This window comes from Macrobrachium rosenbergii, chromosome 10, assembly GCF_040412425.1.
Source record: "Macrobrachium rosenbergii isolate ZJJX-2024 chromosome 10, ASM4041242v1, whole genome shotgun sequence".
NCBI classification, from domain to species: Eukaryota; Metazoa; Arthropoda; class Malacostraca; order Decapoda; family Palaemonidae; genus Macrobrachium; species Macrobrachium rosenbergii.
The window spans coordinates 32,001,562-32,019,409 of NC_089750.1; the positions used below are offsets into that span (position 1 = coordinate 32,001,562).

At 36.2% G+C, this 17,848-nt stretch overlaps 1 long non-coding RNA gene across 2 annotated transcripts in view; it reads right to left on the bottom strand.

Annotated features, from left to right (window-relative positions):
* Positions 1–17,848, bottom strand: part of LOC136842585 (uncharacterized) — a 624,527-nt gene that overhangs the window by 30,206 nt on the left and 576,473 nt on the right. For both annotated transcript variants that reach the window (XR_010854272.1, XR_010854273.1), the window contains exon 3: positions 15,584–15,628. This is a non-coding gene — a long non-coding RNA (uncharacterized lncRNA). The remainder of the gene's footprint in view (positions 1–15,583; positions 15,629–17,848) is intronic.

A 17,848-nucleotide genomic window follows, 5' to 3' on the forward strand; every position in this document is an offset into this window, starting at 1 on the left:
GAAGACTAAAAGAAACTTATTCCCCACTTAGGTCATCAAAACAGGTTTGAAAGCGTAGCGCGCAATACGGACTTAAATAAAGATGACAACTCTGAAAATGCAGCTTCAATTCATTCCCTCTTTATTATTTTGATATCTAGAGCCCCAAAATTTGTTACTTACTTTAAACGGGATACAGAAAATTTTTAAAAACTACGACACTAAAATAGTTTCTCCAACAGTTCTAAATGTTGGCAAATACATCTACTGTATATACAAAAAATATATTTGGAAAACGATACACTTCACAGGAGCTTTCAGCTTTCTCTAAGGTCCTTTTCAACTGTAAAGAATTTACTGCAAGGAAAGGTAAAATGGGACACTAAAACATAAACACACGAAAAGGGGGATGAAAATAAAATAATACTTGAAACATCCAATCCGGTGGTCTCTCGAACGCCTGTGTTTCCGTAATAAGGAGTAGGATGTTGCTTGGTAGGTATCTTAGTGTTATCATTACTGTGGCCAAAATTTCCAAGATGGTGACCACAAATAAATGTGCAAATGTACAGTCGGTGCCGACGTCTTCGGGAGTGACGGCTTTTTTGCCAAGAAAAGTACCCAACTGCATAATGAGGGCTCCTTCGACAGTCTTCCCTTTGCTAGCATGTTGAGTCTTAGGCAGACAACTTTCCCATAATCAAAAGAAATTCGATTTAGCAGACCATGGGAAAGGATCGCCACTACACTACCACTGCACTAATGCAGCATGCATTTTGGTGCTCGGCTAATCTTACTGGGCATCCATCCCCTTCCCACTTCCCCGTCTCCGCCCACGAAAACCTATGAGGAATCTTTAGAAGGAATTTTATAAACGCCTGGATTTCAGTCAGGATTCTTGAGAAAACTTTTGCATATTCTATGCTTAACGCGCTATTAAAGGTGAAAATAAAGTTTATGTTTTGTGGATTATGCGCTACTTTTGCTTTATTTTTCATGTGTTAACCTTTGGAAGTAAGTACTATAAGGCATTTTTGTATATCAAGGAGCTTTATTTCTACTGCAAAAATAAGTCCTCTTAGTAATGAATACGGGTGATACGAATTTTCTGAGATCTCTCTCCATATATATATATATATATATATATATATATATATATATATATATATATATATATATATATATATATATATATATATATACATATATACATATCCATACATATATACTGTATATATAATGTGTGTGTGCGCGTATGCTTATGTATTCACAAATATTAGGCCACAAGTATCGTTTATTAAGCAATACACTACAATACGCTATATCTCGGGGATAACTTATACCCAAGGGGAATTATGATTCATAAGTGCTTCGTTACCAGTGGGATCCGAACCGCTGCTTGGTTCAGAAACAAGTATGTACAGTGACTTAGAAATGAGCCATCAAAGTCACTTTACATCGTGAGTTGGATATTAAACAAAACTTAAGTCTAATATTAGTGAATATGAAAAATGCCACGGTGTATATAATATATATATATATATATATATATATATATATATATATATATATATATATATATATATATGTATATATAAATATATATATATATCATATATAAGTGATAAATGGACGGGCACTGCCGAGTGCTCCAGCGAATCCAGTCGACTCGGCGTTAACTTATTTTAATTACTACCTCTCTGATAGCTCAGTGGTTAGCGTCGACTGGATTCGCTGGATGCGCGTCTGTGTGTCGTGGGATCGAGACTGATGCCCGTCCATTTATCACTATAAATTCCCTTCGGTGATAATTCCCCATCAGGGATATTCCCGGTAGCGTGGATTTGATATTACGATATTTGTAGCTTCATGATCGTATATAAATCACGGTGTGATAAAAAAATGTCTATATTATATCTTCACCCATGAAGTTGCTTCTTCAACTGATTAAAAGTATGGAGGTCTTTGAAACCGATTGTTAATACTCTTATTATTCACCGTCTAGTTTAATAGATTCCTTATGTCGAGAATATTATGCATATCTTTCCACATGATGATGAGCCCTTTCAAATATTCTGTTTGTTTATATATATATATATATATATATATATATATATATATATATATATATATATATATATATATATATATATATATATATATATATATATACATACAGTTATATACACCGTGCCATTTTTCATATTCACTAATATTAGACTTAAGTTTTGTTTAATATCCAACTCACAATGTAAAGTGACTTTGATGTCTCAGTTCTAAGTCACTGTACATACTTGTTTCTGAACCAAGCAGCGGTTCGATCCCACTGATAATGAAGCACTTATGAATCATATATATATATATATATATATATATATATATATATATATATATATATATATATATATATATATATATATGTACACACGAGTGTATATATATATGTAAATATACTGTACACCAGACACATATGTATATATATATATATATATATATATATATATATATATATATATATATATATATATATATATATGTATATATATATATTTATATATATATATATATATATATATATATATATATATATATATATATATATATATATATATATATATATATATATATATATAAATAATAAACACACAATCAAGTTTGGAACAGAAATAAATTTCTGACTCACATCAGGATCGAACCCAAGTCTTTCAATTGAAAGGCAAGGGCGCTGCCCACTAGGCCATACAAGTCATAAAAGAAGTTGGAACCTGAGGGCAACTGAAAGACCTGGGTTCGATCCTGATGTGAGTCAGAAATTTATATGTATGTATGTATGTATGTATGTATATATATATATATATATATATATATATATATATATATATATATATATATCCACATATACAAAATATAAACAGAATATATGAAAGGGCTCATCATTATGTGGAAGGATGTGTAAAATATTCTCGACATAAGGAATCTATAAAACTGGACGGTAAATAATAAGAGTATTAACAATTCGGTTTCAAAGACCTCCATACTTTTAATCAGTTGAAGAAGCAGCTTCATGGGTGAGGATATCTTATGTAAACCCCTGAATGTCTGTTTTGCTAAAACTGGTAAAACATCTGTAAATGGCACATTAGTAAGCAAGTTTTAACGTCAAAACTAACAACACGACCGCTCAAACCGGTTCCTCACTCTATCAATTGCGGCAAAAGGAGAATTGTTGTAAGAGCCGTTATAGATCAAATGCATAATTTTCTCGGCACGAAGCCTTCTCCTATGAAGGCATCCTCACCGATCCCTGATTTGTAAAGCAGCCCATCTGTTTTTTAACACCTTAAGGAAAAGCTCGTGACCAGCCATGAAAACAGTTCCCTACTGACCACAAAGTCGCCTCACGCCGAAATAACTGCATACACACAGACGAGAGACCGGACGGATTGTAGTAACTTATACTGTTCTCATATTTTGTGTTTATCGATTTTTTAGTGTTTTGCTCCTTTCCATGCAATCTTTTTTTTTTTACAGACGAAGAGAACCTCAGAAAAAGCTAAAACTCGCGTGATTATTAATAGTTTTCACACAGATACTTTAGTATAATCTTTGAGCAAAACATGAAGAATAACTTTTTATTGCCCAACACGAAATCTGGTGAATAAGGATATAATGATAGAAGGAAGCTAAACAACATAATGCTTCAATACAGCTACTGCGCAAACATGAATATTTAAATTTAGTCCTTCTTCACCAAACTAAATATGAGGTCAGCATTTCTAATTCCCCCCTCGACTTGGGACCACCTTGACGTGGTAAGGGGGGCTCTTAAACCCAAGGAATTTGTTCCTGGGTTCGAATCCAAGAGTCCTATATATTTTTTACATATTCATTTGGTTTAAATTTGTAGAATTTTCCACTTTTAGTAAAATTTACTGGGCTTGATTAATAGGGACAGTTCTCACCGCCGGGAATGGGTTTATATCCGAAGCTAAATAGTGGGAACTGTGGTAGGATCATCAATTACCTGATAATGTTTGGACCAGAGAGATATCAGATTGATAGCTCAAGAGCGGAAGTATTCTTTAGGGATGGGCCACGGATTCCAGGGAGGTCTGGTTCTAGGGATAGGACTCTCGGCATTCTATCTGGTTTGCCCATAATATGATTAGGGTGGGGATGATTGTATTTTTGTAATACCCACGATCTTAGAAAGCGGATTTGGCTTACACTTGGGCCACTCCAATCGTGTTGTGCCATCCCCTATGGGGTAAGATGGGGGACATCTGGGAGTCGGCTCTCACTAGTACTTTTGGTGGAAGAATAAACTCCATGAAAGGCCGATGATATCTTTTTAAGGTTTTCAAGTTTACTTAAGTTTTTTTTTTTTCTCTATTCGATCTTTATGAGTTGTAGCAATAAACACTTGAGTACCCCTGGACCCTCTGATGTTACTGTTTTGGCACAGATGACGACCTCTGCACCCATTTGGAGAATTAAAATTCTCCAAATGTTGATGACCTTGAATCGACTTTGAGACATGAGGCATCTCCTTTGGAATCTGCTGAAAGTGCAAATAAATTGGTGGCAACACTGCAACCAATTATTTGCCAAAGTATTGAGCCTGAGGAAGATAAATCTACCTTGTTCGTCGAGTCTCTTCCACTAGATGTGTGATACGAAATAATAAATGAGGAATTTAGCAAATATGGAATTATTAATAAAACTGGAATAAAACTGGCAGACACTTTTCAGTCCTGGCAGGTTTGGATAACCTTTTTAGACTATAAAGAGGCTTTGGTTGCCTTCTCTGAATTTAAGAAGTCTAGAAAGAATATCTCGTGTTTATTAGTAAAAGGGGCATCTTCTAACCTGAAGGCATATTATCCAAAAAAAAAAACCCTGATGACAACAAAATAAGTAAAAACTCAGTAGCAAGAACTCCCAAGCCAGCAAAATGGCTTAGTAACAGTTCAAGAGAAGTGGGGTAACATAATACTATTCAGGAGGTATTTGAAACATCAGACAGTGGGCATCAATAATTCCAGAATTACACACTTTGGACAAAACAGCTTTCTGATCCATGCTGAATCAGTGGAACAGACAGCCATGATATCCACTAGGACTTATATGAATTTTCAGAGGAGGAAATCCTTGATATGTGTCCTAATAACGTTTGGAGAGTATTTAAAGTACCTAGGTCTTCCATGATTATTTTTACATTGTACGATGAAGACTTACCAAATTTCATTGAAATTGAAAAAGAAATAATCAATATCCGTCCTTTCAAGCCCCGGCCACTTCAGTGTTTCAACTGTTTTGGTTATGGTCAACCATCCCGAGTATGTACAAGACCTAAGCTCTGTGGTGCATGCTGTCTCCCAAAGCATGGTGATTGTTCAAGACTGTTGAACTGTCTAAACTGTAAGATGGAACCCAGTCCTAGAGATAGGAATTGTGAAATCTTACAAACAGCTGAAAACAGAAATATAGCTTTGTTCCTAAAAACAAACGCCCATGCAGAGCCCATAAGTGTGGGATTCGATGGCAAAGAGAAACTCACAGCTAGAACAATTAAATATAGTAATGGTTCTTAGTGAAACAGAAATAATCAGCTAAGTGGTCCAGTTCCCTTAGCAAACAACCACTACCAAAGAAGGAATCTCGTCCTTCTATAAATAATCTAGCTCCTCATCCTAGGGAAAGGAGCTCCATCCCTCAAAAGAATCAGCTTCCTGATTCGGAGCTTGAAACTGTTTAAGTTCCAGAAGCTTCCTCTGTGGGAGCTACTCAAACCCCCTCTTTAGGGCACTTCAGGCTTCTTCAGAAGCCTCCCTAGCCTCATCTTTAGAGGCATCCCAGACAATCTCACTCCCAGATTTAGGGAAACTTCCACAAGAGGGATTGTGGCCTACTGCATCTCTTGTGGCAGAGGTAAATCAGGTAAATATGGAATATGAAATGGCAAATTATAAAAGATTATGTACCCATTCCACATCTCTGTCACCTGCCCCACAAATGTACAATTATGCCACCAAAAAAGTCTCCCTCCTCTGAGAGGCTGAATGGACCACCAAGAAAGACTATTATGATCAAGTCCCCATCAGGTAAGCCCTCTCTTTCAAGGGCCTCATATTCTCCATTTGGTCAGCCAACTAAAAAGGTCTCTTCATAATGGCATCTTCTGATATCTTGCAATGGAATTGTAAAGGACTGCCAACATTTTTTTTTTTTTTAATGTTAACCAGACCACTGAGTTAATATTAACTCCTAGTGCAGAAGAGCTAAAAGTCCTGACATGAGAGAAAGAATATCCTGGATTATAGTAAGTTATTTTCTGCAAGAAACCAAATTAAATGTCTGAAATTTTTGATCCTGGGCTTTAGTGTGACATTATCAGATTTTCTCTACAGTTTCTTTTATTTCTCTTAATTTATTGTTAAGACTGCTTTCCTCCAGTTATTTTGCCGGTAAGTATAATCTTCTAATGGTAATAATTCTGCTGATACATGGGGAGCCTGGTATAGTATGTCTCAAGAAACCAAATTAGGCCCTGAAATTTTGAGTAAATCAGATTTTCTCCTCTGAATACTCCTGCAGGTCAAATACTCTCAAATACCCTTACTACAAATTTATAGGCACTTGCACAAAGATATTTTAGACAAGCAAATTACTGTCTGTTCCATTTACCTTCCTCCTAGATCTGCTTTTCCAATGGCTGACATGCAGTCATTGTTAAATCAATTACCATCGCAATTCATGCTTCTAGGAGATTTTAATGCATAAAACCCGTTGTGGGGAGATGATTCTATAGATAATGGGGGAAAAATGATAGAGGAAGTTATTAATAATAATATTGTGCTTCTTAATGATGGTATGATGACTTACCATAACATACATTTTAATTCCTATTCAGCTATTGATTTGAGTATATGTTCCTTAGACACAGCTTTAGATTTTAGCTGGTCTGTTGATGAATATCTGTGTGGCAGTGATCACTTTCTTATCCATTTGAAGTTTGTCAGGAATGTTCCTATAGAAGAAGCACCACCAAAATGTAAAGTAATGGAAGCAGACTGGGTGAAATATAAGGCAGGTATAAAATTTGAAAAACCTTATGAATCCATTAACTACTACTTAGAGGCATATGATTATTTTTCAAAAACAGTTTTATCAAGTCCAGAAACTGCTATACCAAGAACAAGTGGAAAACTACGAAGACCTGCAGCTGCCCCTTGGTGAGATGATAAGAAATGCGCTTTTCTCAGAAAAATTACTAGAAGATGCTATAATAAAAACAAGTCATGTGGCACATCTACTGCTAAGATAATATATCAACAAGCTATGGTCAAACAGCGTCGATATTTTCGTAGTCCAAAAAGAAATATATGGATATACTACATAAATGGGATTAATTCAAAAAACTCCATTCAGAGTAGTTTGGAAGAAAGTAAGAATGCTTGCAGGGAAATTTTCTCCTCCTAAAGCACCCTCTTTAAAGGTTGGAGATTCACAAATAACAAGTCCCAAAGATGTACCTGAATACCTAGATCAGCACTTATCCAATATTTCAAGTCCAAATAATTATTCCACTGACTTTCAGAGGACTTGGAACTCCCAGGTTCCTTTAGAGTTATCAGGTGGTAATCTTGAAGCTTACAATGCTAAATTCTCTCTTCATGAGCTACAAGATGCCCTTTCTTCAACAGATGATACTTCTCCTGGTGAGGATACTATCCTGTATGCAATGCTTCCACAGTTACCTGAGGAGGCAAAAGCTTACCTCTTGAAGATTATTAATAGAATTTGGGATACTGGAATATTACCAAGAGGATGAAAAATTGCTGTAGTAATTCCACTTCAAAAACCGAATAGAGACCCCTCATCAAACTACTAGTTACAGGCCCATAGCTCTTACTAGCTGTGTATGCAAGCTGATGGAGAAAATGGTCAACTTTCGTTTAGTCTGGCATTTAGAAGCACACAAATTACTTTCTCCACTCCAGTTTGGCTTTCGCAGAAGCAGATCTACTCTTGACCCACTGATAAGACTTTCTAATCAAATTCAACAGGGCTTTGTAAACCAATGCTAGACAATTGGTGTATTCTTTGAGTTAGAAAAAGCATATGATACAACATGGCATCATGGAATTATTAAACAGCTACATAAATTAAGCATAAAAGGAAATAAGATTAGGTTCATTAACTCTTTTTTTTTTAACAGACCCGTCTATAAGAGTAAGAATAGGAAATACTTGCCTTCCCCATTCAAACTAGAAGAATGTGTTCCACAGGGGAGTGTGCTAAGTGAAGCTTGCTTTGCAGTTGCCACTGATAGCTTCATCACTGAAATTTCAAATCCTATACGGGCCTCACTTTTTGTTGATGATCTAGTTATCTACTGCACTGCATATGATGCTGAATCAGCTTGCAGATGTTTACAAAAATCCATCAACTCTATATCTACATGGGCAAAACAAAATGGTTTCAGGTTTTTTACAAATAAGACAGTTGCTGTTCGTTTTACTAGGTGCAGACGTCAAGAAGCCATACCAAATTTGAAACTGGATGGGTCTGTTCTACCATATGTGGATGGCGTAAAGTTCTAGGAATAATTTTTTATTGCAAACTCACTTGGTCTAAGCATATTGAAACTTTAAAGTGTAGGGTAAAGAAATCTCTCAGTCTTTTGAAAGTGGTCTCTGGCTTTACCTGGGAGCAGATAAGAAATCTCTGATACAACTATATGATGCACTATGTAGATCAAAGTTGGATTATGGATGTCAGATTTATTCATCAGCATACAAAAGTAAACCCCACGAACTTGATGTAGTCCACAATATGTGGTTTACATATTTGCTTGGGGCTTTTCCAACATCTCCTGTCGAGAGTCTTTATGTGGACACGCACCAACTTTCACTTGATTTACGACGAGAGGAGTTATACTCTTTCTAAAATGAAGAGAGCTCTCCGGTGGGGCTGTTTGGGTCTTCGCAGGTATGGCATATCTGCCAAATGTATAACAACAACAGAGAGATAAAACCATTTCTCCCATTATAGATATCAAATAAAATCTTTTTCGTTACGCAGAATTCCAAGTCTATTACATAGGTTCACGACTGATAATGGTTTTTTACGCAATAACAAGAAACGGAATCAGATTTTCTATCAATATGGCATCTCATTTTGGTGCCGTTGCCAGTATTTCACACACAGATCCACGTGCGTTTAAATTCACGGATAAGCTGCTTAGGTTCTCTCTAGGGAGAACTTTTGGTTGTCACGGTATATTGGCAAGGAGTCAGGGCAGAAATTCGTGTATCTCGACGAAACTTGGGTCAATCAAAATTACACTGTTCAAAAGTGTTGGACAGGTTTATCATCCCAGCAGGCTACGGGGGTAAAACCTCCCACCGGTAAAGGAAGCCGATTGATAATTCTATATGCAAGAACAGAAGATGGTTTTGTCAACAATGCACAACTGGTTTTTCAAGCTAGGAATGATGGGGACTACCATAAACAGATGAATGCTGAAGTTTTTGAAAAATGGTTTAGAAATCATTTGCTACCGAATATCCCTCCCAAATGTGCAATCGTGATGGACAACGCATCATACCATTCTATGCAACAGGAAAAGCATCCAACCTCATCTTGGAAGAAAGAAAACATAAAGCATTGGTTGATAGAGAATGGCGAAGAGCCAAGTGATGATTTGCTGAAAATTGAGCTGTATGAACTCGCTAAACGACGTATTAATAACATGGGAAAAAGTATAAGATTGACGAAATTGCAGCTGAAGCAGGGCATAAGATAGTACGTATACCACCGTACCATTGCCAATACAACCCTATTGAGCTCATATGGGCTCAAGTGAAGTCTTATATAGCGAAAAAGAATACGTTCAAACTGGCAGACCTTAAAATTTTAGTGCAAGAAGCATTGAATAATGTTACGGCGGAAAACTGGAAGAATGCAGTGGGGCACGTAGAGAAAATTCAAAAAGAGGATGCCCGGCAAGATGTGTAGCTGATAGCTCTGATGACGAGTTTTCTGAATAAATTATATATAAAAAAGAGTATTAGGCCTACAGGGGAAACCTCTCTCTGGAAAAAATAACGCACTTTGACTTTTGCCTTAGTGGTGGTGTGGAAAAAAAGTTTGATTGAAAAAAATAGTATTTTAAAACTCAAGATGGTCGTCACTCCTCGTTATAGATAATATATAGGCGACAAAGTTTATTTTAATTCGTAATTCGAAAAATGAACAAGAAATATACCACCTATTTCTATAGCATTAATTAAATACTTTTAAGTACCTAATTGTGTAATAATGATAAATGTACACCTATCTACAAGTACTGACAAAATAGATAAGGTGACCATATGTAAAAAAAAAAAAAAAAAAAGCTGTAAGATTTAGGAAGAGAGAGAGAGAGAGAGAGAGAGAGAGAGAGAGAGAGAGAGAGAGAGAGAGAGAGAGAGGGCAGGGCAGTAGGAAGGAGATTAAAGTACCTGGAAATGAAAAGCCCTAAAATCTTATAAGTATAGCCTCAGGGTTTGTCTCGAGGACATTTAAAGGTCTGTCACACACGTGTCAGTTCTTATTTTTTTCGTAAAACTGGCAACAAGGCAGATCTTTAAAAGCCTCACCAGAGTGGTCTCTTCGTTGTGGCAAGAGTATAGTCCTCCGATACTTGATGAGGATTAAAAGTAATGCTAACAATCCATCAAATAAGGTTATTCGTCACCTTGATGCTTCCAATTTCAAGCCAAGATCTTCTGTTCCATTCCGGATCCGGCTAAATGCATCTGTAAATGATAATTCTATACAGATTCATAATGTTCATGAATTGGCTCCTCCCAAAATTCAACCTTGGCTCATACCTAAAGCTGAATTGTGCAAGAAAAACACAATGGAAAGAACACCCCTGATGAAGTAATAAAGTCACTGTTTTTAGAACATGATGAAGTTCATCATAACGACTATAAAATTTATACTGATGTCTCAAGGTCAAGCGAGGGAGTAGTTTAGCTGTTGTCACAGATCATTTTTGTGATGTTTCAAAGCTGCCTTCTTCTATTTTCATTATATACAACTGAACTATCTGCCACTGTTAAAGCCCTAGATATAGCATATCATTCAAATAAGAAGTCTTGCGTCATATATTCAGATTGTAAAAGTGCTCTAGAAAGCCTGAAGAATTATATTTCATCCCATCCTTTAGTACAGAGGGCTCAGGCGTGGCTGTTTCGCATTTCGTGTAGGCGTAAAACAGTTTGTTTTTGTTGGACTCCTGATCATGTTGGGATCCCAAGGAATGAAGCAGCAGACAGAGAAGCAAAGGTTGCCTACCTAAGGAGAAACTGATATAAATAGAGTTCCCCACTTAGATATGAAAATCTCTGTCCACAATTATATACTACGTAAGTGGCAGGAGTGATGGTCATCTCCCCTTCTTGCTAATATTAAGAAGTTAAAAACTATTAGACCTCAAATAGGATTTAGGCAATCATCTTATCAAAGCGACAGGAGGACTGAAGTTATTCTAACGAGGCTGAAGATTGGTCACTGCCGACTGACACAGTTTTCTTCTTAATAGTAGTACAGTAGTGCTCCAGTGTGTGTTCACTGAGATAGCCCTTTGACAGTTGAGCACATTCTGGTTCTGCTAATGAGAGGCGGATGTACCATCTAGATGGTAAAACCATGACTGAAATTTTAGGAGACAACACTGATGTGATCCTGTTTTGAGTTTTTTAAAGGTTTGTGGTTTTTATGAAAATGACTTATAATTTTATATAGGTATGTCTTTTTCTATCATATTTATGGCAGTTTTTAAAATTAAATCTCTTCCGTTTTACATTTTTAAACATTGATGTTTAGAATATCTATTTTAAACTCATTATTTATATAATTTCCAGCTTCAATCACTCTCATCATACCGCTGAATGACCCTGTGGGTACCAGTGCTTGGCTTTATGCTTAAATCACATATTCCATTCCAGTATTTCTAATTCAAGATAAATTTATTTAATCAAGGATTTAGTCCCTGGACTGGTTATCAAGTAAATATAGACGTAGCGCCAGCAACATCGATACAGAGTATACACATTCAATACTGCACTCAGTAATTATAGTGAAGTGAATACAGTTCAAATACAAGGACCATTTAAAGATTTCCAACTGGCCGTGCCGTTCCACTTCGCTAAGCGATCAGAGTAAGAGAAAAATACACAGAAGTGTTTGGAAAACGTGGTAAAAAGGACAGACGCAGAGAAGGTCAAGGTAAATATTGGCATTCAATCACAACTTCATTAAGAGGCGACTCACTTTTCAACTACGGATCTCGAACGAAAAGCTAATGCGCATAGGATTACCGCCGCTGAATCTATTTATAATTCCAACACATATGAGAGAGAGAGAGAGAGAGAGAGAGAGAGAGAGAGAGAGAGAGAGAGAGAGAGAGAGAGAGAGAAGCAACACAATTACTTGTACATTTTTCTGTTATGAAAGCAACAAAAAGGCCATTATCATAAAGTGCTGTTTTTGAAAGAAGGCCACTCTTCTTAAGAGACTTTTTACCACTACTACCAATCCCTTATTATTTCAACTGAAATGCAGTGCCTTACAGCCTTAAGCTCTAGCAGGCAACGAATCTCAGTGGCAAGAAAAATAAAAGCATGATTAAAATAAAAAAATACATATTTGTTATTTACACAAAATCAGTCTAAAGTCTACTGCTACATTGTGACTAAAATAATCGCACAACACATGAACATCTAAGCTAAATGAGACTATAAAGAAAATGGACTGTTGCAGACCTTGCTATGAAAAAATGCAATGGCTGGGAGAGAAAGTAAGTGACAAACTGTAAACGACGTTCGACCCATGCAATCTGATCACCAGTTTTCCAGTCGCCTTCAAAATGTAACTCTCCACTACCACTTGCATTCCCAGTGCCAAAAGATCATTCTATAAATATTTCGGTTTTTCATCACCATAACGGCCACCCCCGTTGACACCCTTACATTTTTTTGCGATAGAGAGATGAAATTCTGCAAAAAAAAAAAAAAAAAAACGGAAGAGAAAGAACTAATAAGTAAGTTACCGAAAATAAAACTGAGGTCAAAAGAGATTCCAAATATTGTGAGGTAGTCACAGGTACTTGAAGAATAATGCCTAATACAAGATCACGACGTCAAAAACCAGAAGTTATGAATCTATTAACAACCAATTTAAGTTATGGCTGTGCTGGACTCGCCCCAATATTTCACTAAAAATACAAATTCATTTTTATTTGATTCACATTTTCAAGTGTTTTGGGAAGACTATCTAATCCCGCACCAGTTTAACCGCAAGTGTATGCGGCGATTTCTAAAACAATGAAAAGAACAACAACAATAACGATAAAAGGAATAATAATAATGATAATAACAGGGCTTCTTTCGAAAAGAATACTGTGCATTGAACCCTATCAGTATAAAACATGGTTCAAAGGGGTTATCCCTATTCCGTCATCTATTAGAAAGGTATCACTCAGATTTCTGAGGAAAAGATTCTCTGGAGAAAACAAAACCCGGAAAGACGTGAGGAAAAGAATCTCCTTAACGACATTCTCGATTTGATTATCTGGATCAGAATTTCTATCTTTTTCCTTCTCCGTTTATGCTCCCCTCCGTCTTCCTTTATTCTCTTTCTCTCTCCTTTTTTTCTTTCTACGAGTTATTTCTTCTGGATTCGACCTCAGTGTTCTGCGGCTCGCAACGGGTTGTCTTGTGCCAGTTCTGTGACATTCTTATTTCAGGCACGAAAAAGCTGTCGTCGCTGTTCATCGTCTCTTCCATAACGCTGCTTCTCAACCGCCAACCTTAAAATGATTCAGCCCTACTGATGGCCTAATACAGAAAATTGTTCACGTTTAATTAACGCCTTTTACACATATTCAACGATACCCTTAATATTCAAAACTGAGTTAAGAGAAATGCAAATAAAAAACATGGCGCAGTGCAAGTCCAAATACTTGAGCATTTTTCTTCCTCACAGAGAACACACGACGGAAGAATAATTGAAACTGTAGTCGCAATGCCTAAATTCATTATTTTATTCACAACTAGACAGACTTTTTTTCTCGATGCGATGCTTCTTACAGAATTCCTTCCTTTCAATTCTTTCATCGTCACCATCGGCATTTTTAGTAGTAGCAGCAGCAATAGATGTAGTACAGGACGTTACCTTTCTGTTTCACTGGATATTGCAAACTTTCTTCATTTAAAATTTTTGTTGTGGAAAATATCCTGTTTTATCTGAAGTGTCACAAGCAATGGAAAGAGGCAGCAGCAGCAGTAGTACGCACGGACTCTATCCAGAAATAGCAACGCCTGGTTCAATGACGTCATTGTCACTAAGTTAAGTATAACCTGACCACTGAGCTGATTAACAGCTCTCCTAGGGCTGGCCCGAAGGATCAGATTTATTTTACGTGGCTAAGAACCAATTGGTTACCTAGCAACGGGACATACAGCTTATTGTGGAATCCGAACCACATTATACCGAGGAATGAATTTCTGTCACCAGAAATAAATTCCTCTAATTTTTCATTGGCCGGCCGGAGAATCGAACGCGAGCCCAGCACAGTGCTATCCGAGAACGATATCGACCCGTCCAATGAGGAACTACCATGGGTAAATCTCATGGGGTAATGAGCCAAATATATAATTCATTTGTAGTATTTGCTGAAGGCTACGAAAGATGGCTTTCATCGATTTTCAAGTGCATAAACAATCCTTTCGATTCAAAAAGCTAGCAACAAAACACAACTGGTACAGACTGCGTGGACACACTCGCGTGCGCATAAGGATACCTTCTCCAAAACCACACGCCGGTTCCGGGAAATGTTAACAGCGGATTAGGGGCTTTGGAAGGCTAGACTTTGCCACAGAACGTAAAAAGCGACACATGCACATAAAGTTTGGTAATGTATATATTGCATCACATAACTGTAAATATTAACATATCGTCAAGATTATCGTTGCATAGATGATGTTTAACCGAGTGATATCAATTGGGCCAATCATTAAACCCTAAGGAAAACAACCGAAGAGCAACAATGAAGTTTGATAAGTGATATGTACATTTTTTCTCTATTTTTTACTTGAGCCCACGGAAGACTTTTTATAAACTACTTGATTACGTTATTCCATCTTCATATTCAGGACCTAATCTAAATCTAAATCACTGACACTCGTGAAGAGAAGCATGATGTACAGTATATATATATATATATATATATATATATATATATATATATATATTATATATATACACATATATATAGGGCTACGATATCTAAGTATAGTACTTGGATGGGCCTACCACTGTACAAATAAATCACGCAACTGACACAGTATATGATATGTATATGTATGTATATATATATATATATATATATATATATATATATATATATATATATATATATATATATATATACACAAATCTGTTGGCTTCAAGTTTCCCAGTCTTCAAATGCTAAGGATACTACTAAAATTTCTAGAAAAAATCCCACTTATACAAGGATAAAAGAAATCATGAAAATTAAATAACTTACTTCAATAACAGAGAAAGCAATAATCCACCAGACGAACTCGGTTCCCTGCAAAGAGAATAGACTTGTAAGTGTAGTCTAATGACTATAAAACATACAAATTGTAAAATAAAATATACTTTTCATGAAACTGGTTTCAGATAACCGTAAGATCATGAAAATCTAAAATCTAATAGGTTCTACTGTACAAAATATCAAAATAAACTGGACACCGATTTGCTGGAGGCACAGTGTTCAGAGCCTGTAATCATTGTGCAAAAAAATCGAGAGAAGAAATGTGCAAGTGTAGTCAAGAAGAGAAGAAATGTGTAATAGGTGCTCTGTTTAAGGATCCATGTGTAAATGAAGAGTGTGAGTGAGTCTACGGTGGCTAAAAAATATAGTGCAATGGAAGTAGTACTGGTTTTCATTCCAGGGCTGTGATAACTGCAAAATTAACAAGTTAGCCCAATGAGTATGGGGCACGAGAAACAGTTGTGATAGCACTTAATACTGCCTCCGAATGGAAAATGAATAAGCGTGTAAAAGGTTTCTGGGAGTCTGAGTCTGTGCCTGGTCGGGATTACAGAAGTCACAAGTGTGACTGTGCCGGCTGACTAAATGCAACAGTAGGTAACACTGATTGAATGAGAAGAGAGAAATTCTTGTAAAAATGTATTCTTAAGTAGGCTTGATTGTTGGTAAAGTATGGATTTACCATCATCATCACCTCCAGCACCATGTGAAATGCCTTTCCTGTGTTCCACAAATCTCTAATTATCTCTAGCATCCCTTCTCTCAGTTCTTATCCAAGCCTAGTAGTATTCTTAAAGCTATTCTCTAATTAACCAAACCTTTCACATATGGTTTAAATTTCATATGATCCATATGTCTGCATAGCAATAAAGATCGTACTCAAGTAAAATCTTACTTTTGTTCGCAATTTCAGCCTAACTGATTTTTAAATATCATTCAAATTGTCCGTTGGCTGATTTACCACATTTAGTTTTTCAGTAAACTCCAGTTCAAGAAAATCTGTATTGGGTATCATTGTTCTTAAATATCTGACACTCAACCTCATTAATCGTTGTTTATCCAGGGTTATTTCTTCCCTTTGTACAAACTATGTCCACAGTATTTCTGTTTTTTCTTTGTTTTTGGGCAATCTTCGTAAATCTTGTGGTGCTTTTCCGGTTAAAAAGTACCATCTGTCAACTCAAGTCTGTCAAGATTTTAGTGCTCCTCCAACCTAAACATTCTTTTCCATTTCCAACAACTAACTTCATTACAAAATCTATGAGAAGGCCAACTGGCGAGACTCCATTAACTCTGATTCTGTACCTGATTCCATACACTGCCATACAACATTTCCTGGCACATGATTTGTGAAATTTCTGTCTTTTCTAAAACTAGCCAGTTCATCTCTAAGAATGTTTTATCTCTGTCTTTCTCTAGCGAATTGAGGATAAGCATACGGAATATTTTCAACAAAATAGACAAATCTACTGCACCCTTAGTCACCACATTCAATCAAGTCGCGTTTGTTTGATGTTTATGCTATTGTGCTATTGCATTTTCTGGTTCTCTCTCTCTTTTTAATCAAGTATGCTTTACTTAATTATGTTCATTGCTAAATTTTAAATCTTTCCTCTAAACCTGAAATAAAATTTTTTAATATTAAATTTAAAATCCAGCCTCTCGTATCTCACTATTAATCATGAATTTGCTCTTTGCTGAATTTGTACTGACACATAATCTAGCAAACTTTTCCTCAACTTATTCTCCTTTTTAAGTATACCTATGAATATTCTTTGCAACCCATGTTTTTGGTTCTCTAAATAAAGGCTAAATCCACAATCCAGAAGTGTGATCTCGCTCAGGATGAGGATCAGAAATCATTGGCAGTGAGATGATGGATAGGATTAAGGCACTGTGCCTTGGTTAAAAATCTGTAGGCAACAGGGGTCACTGGTCTTGGCCAGCAAGGAACTGCATGCTATCAGGAACTGGCTATCCTTAAGTGCATTTAGCCAATGCATCCTCTATAGAATCTTTTACATTACTGGATAGAAAAAAATAGAAATGGCCCTACAACATGTGGTATAAAGAATATTCACAGGTATATTTGAAAAAGTAAATACAATGAAGAAAAGTTTGTTTGACCACATGTTAGTACATGGTCAATGGAAGAGCAAGTTGATGACTAAGAGTGAGCAGATGAGTGGCTGGATGTATATCTGATCATTATCTGGTTGAAGTAAATACAAATTGAGTGTTGTTTCAGTTTTA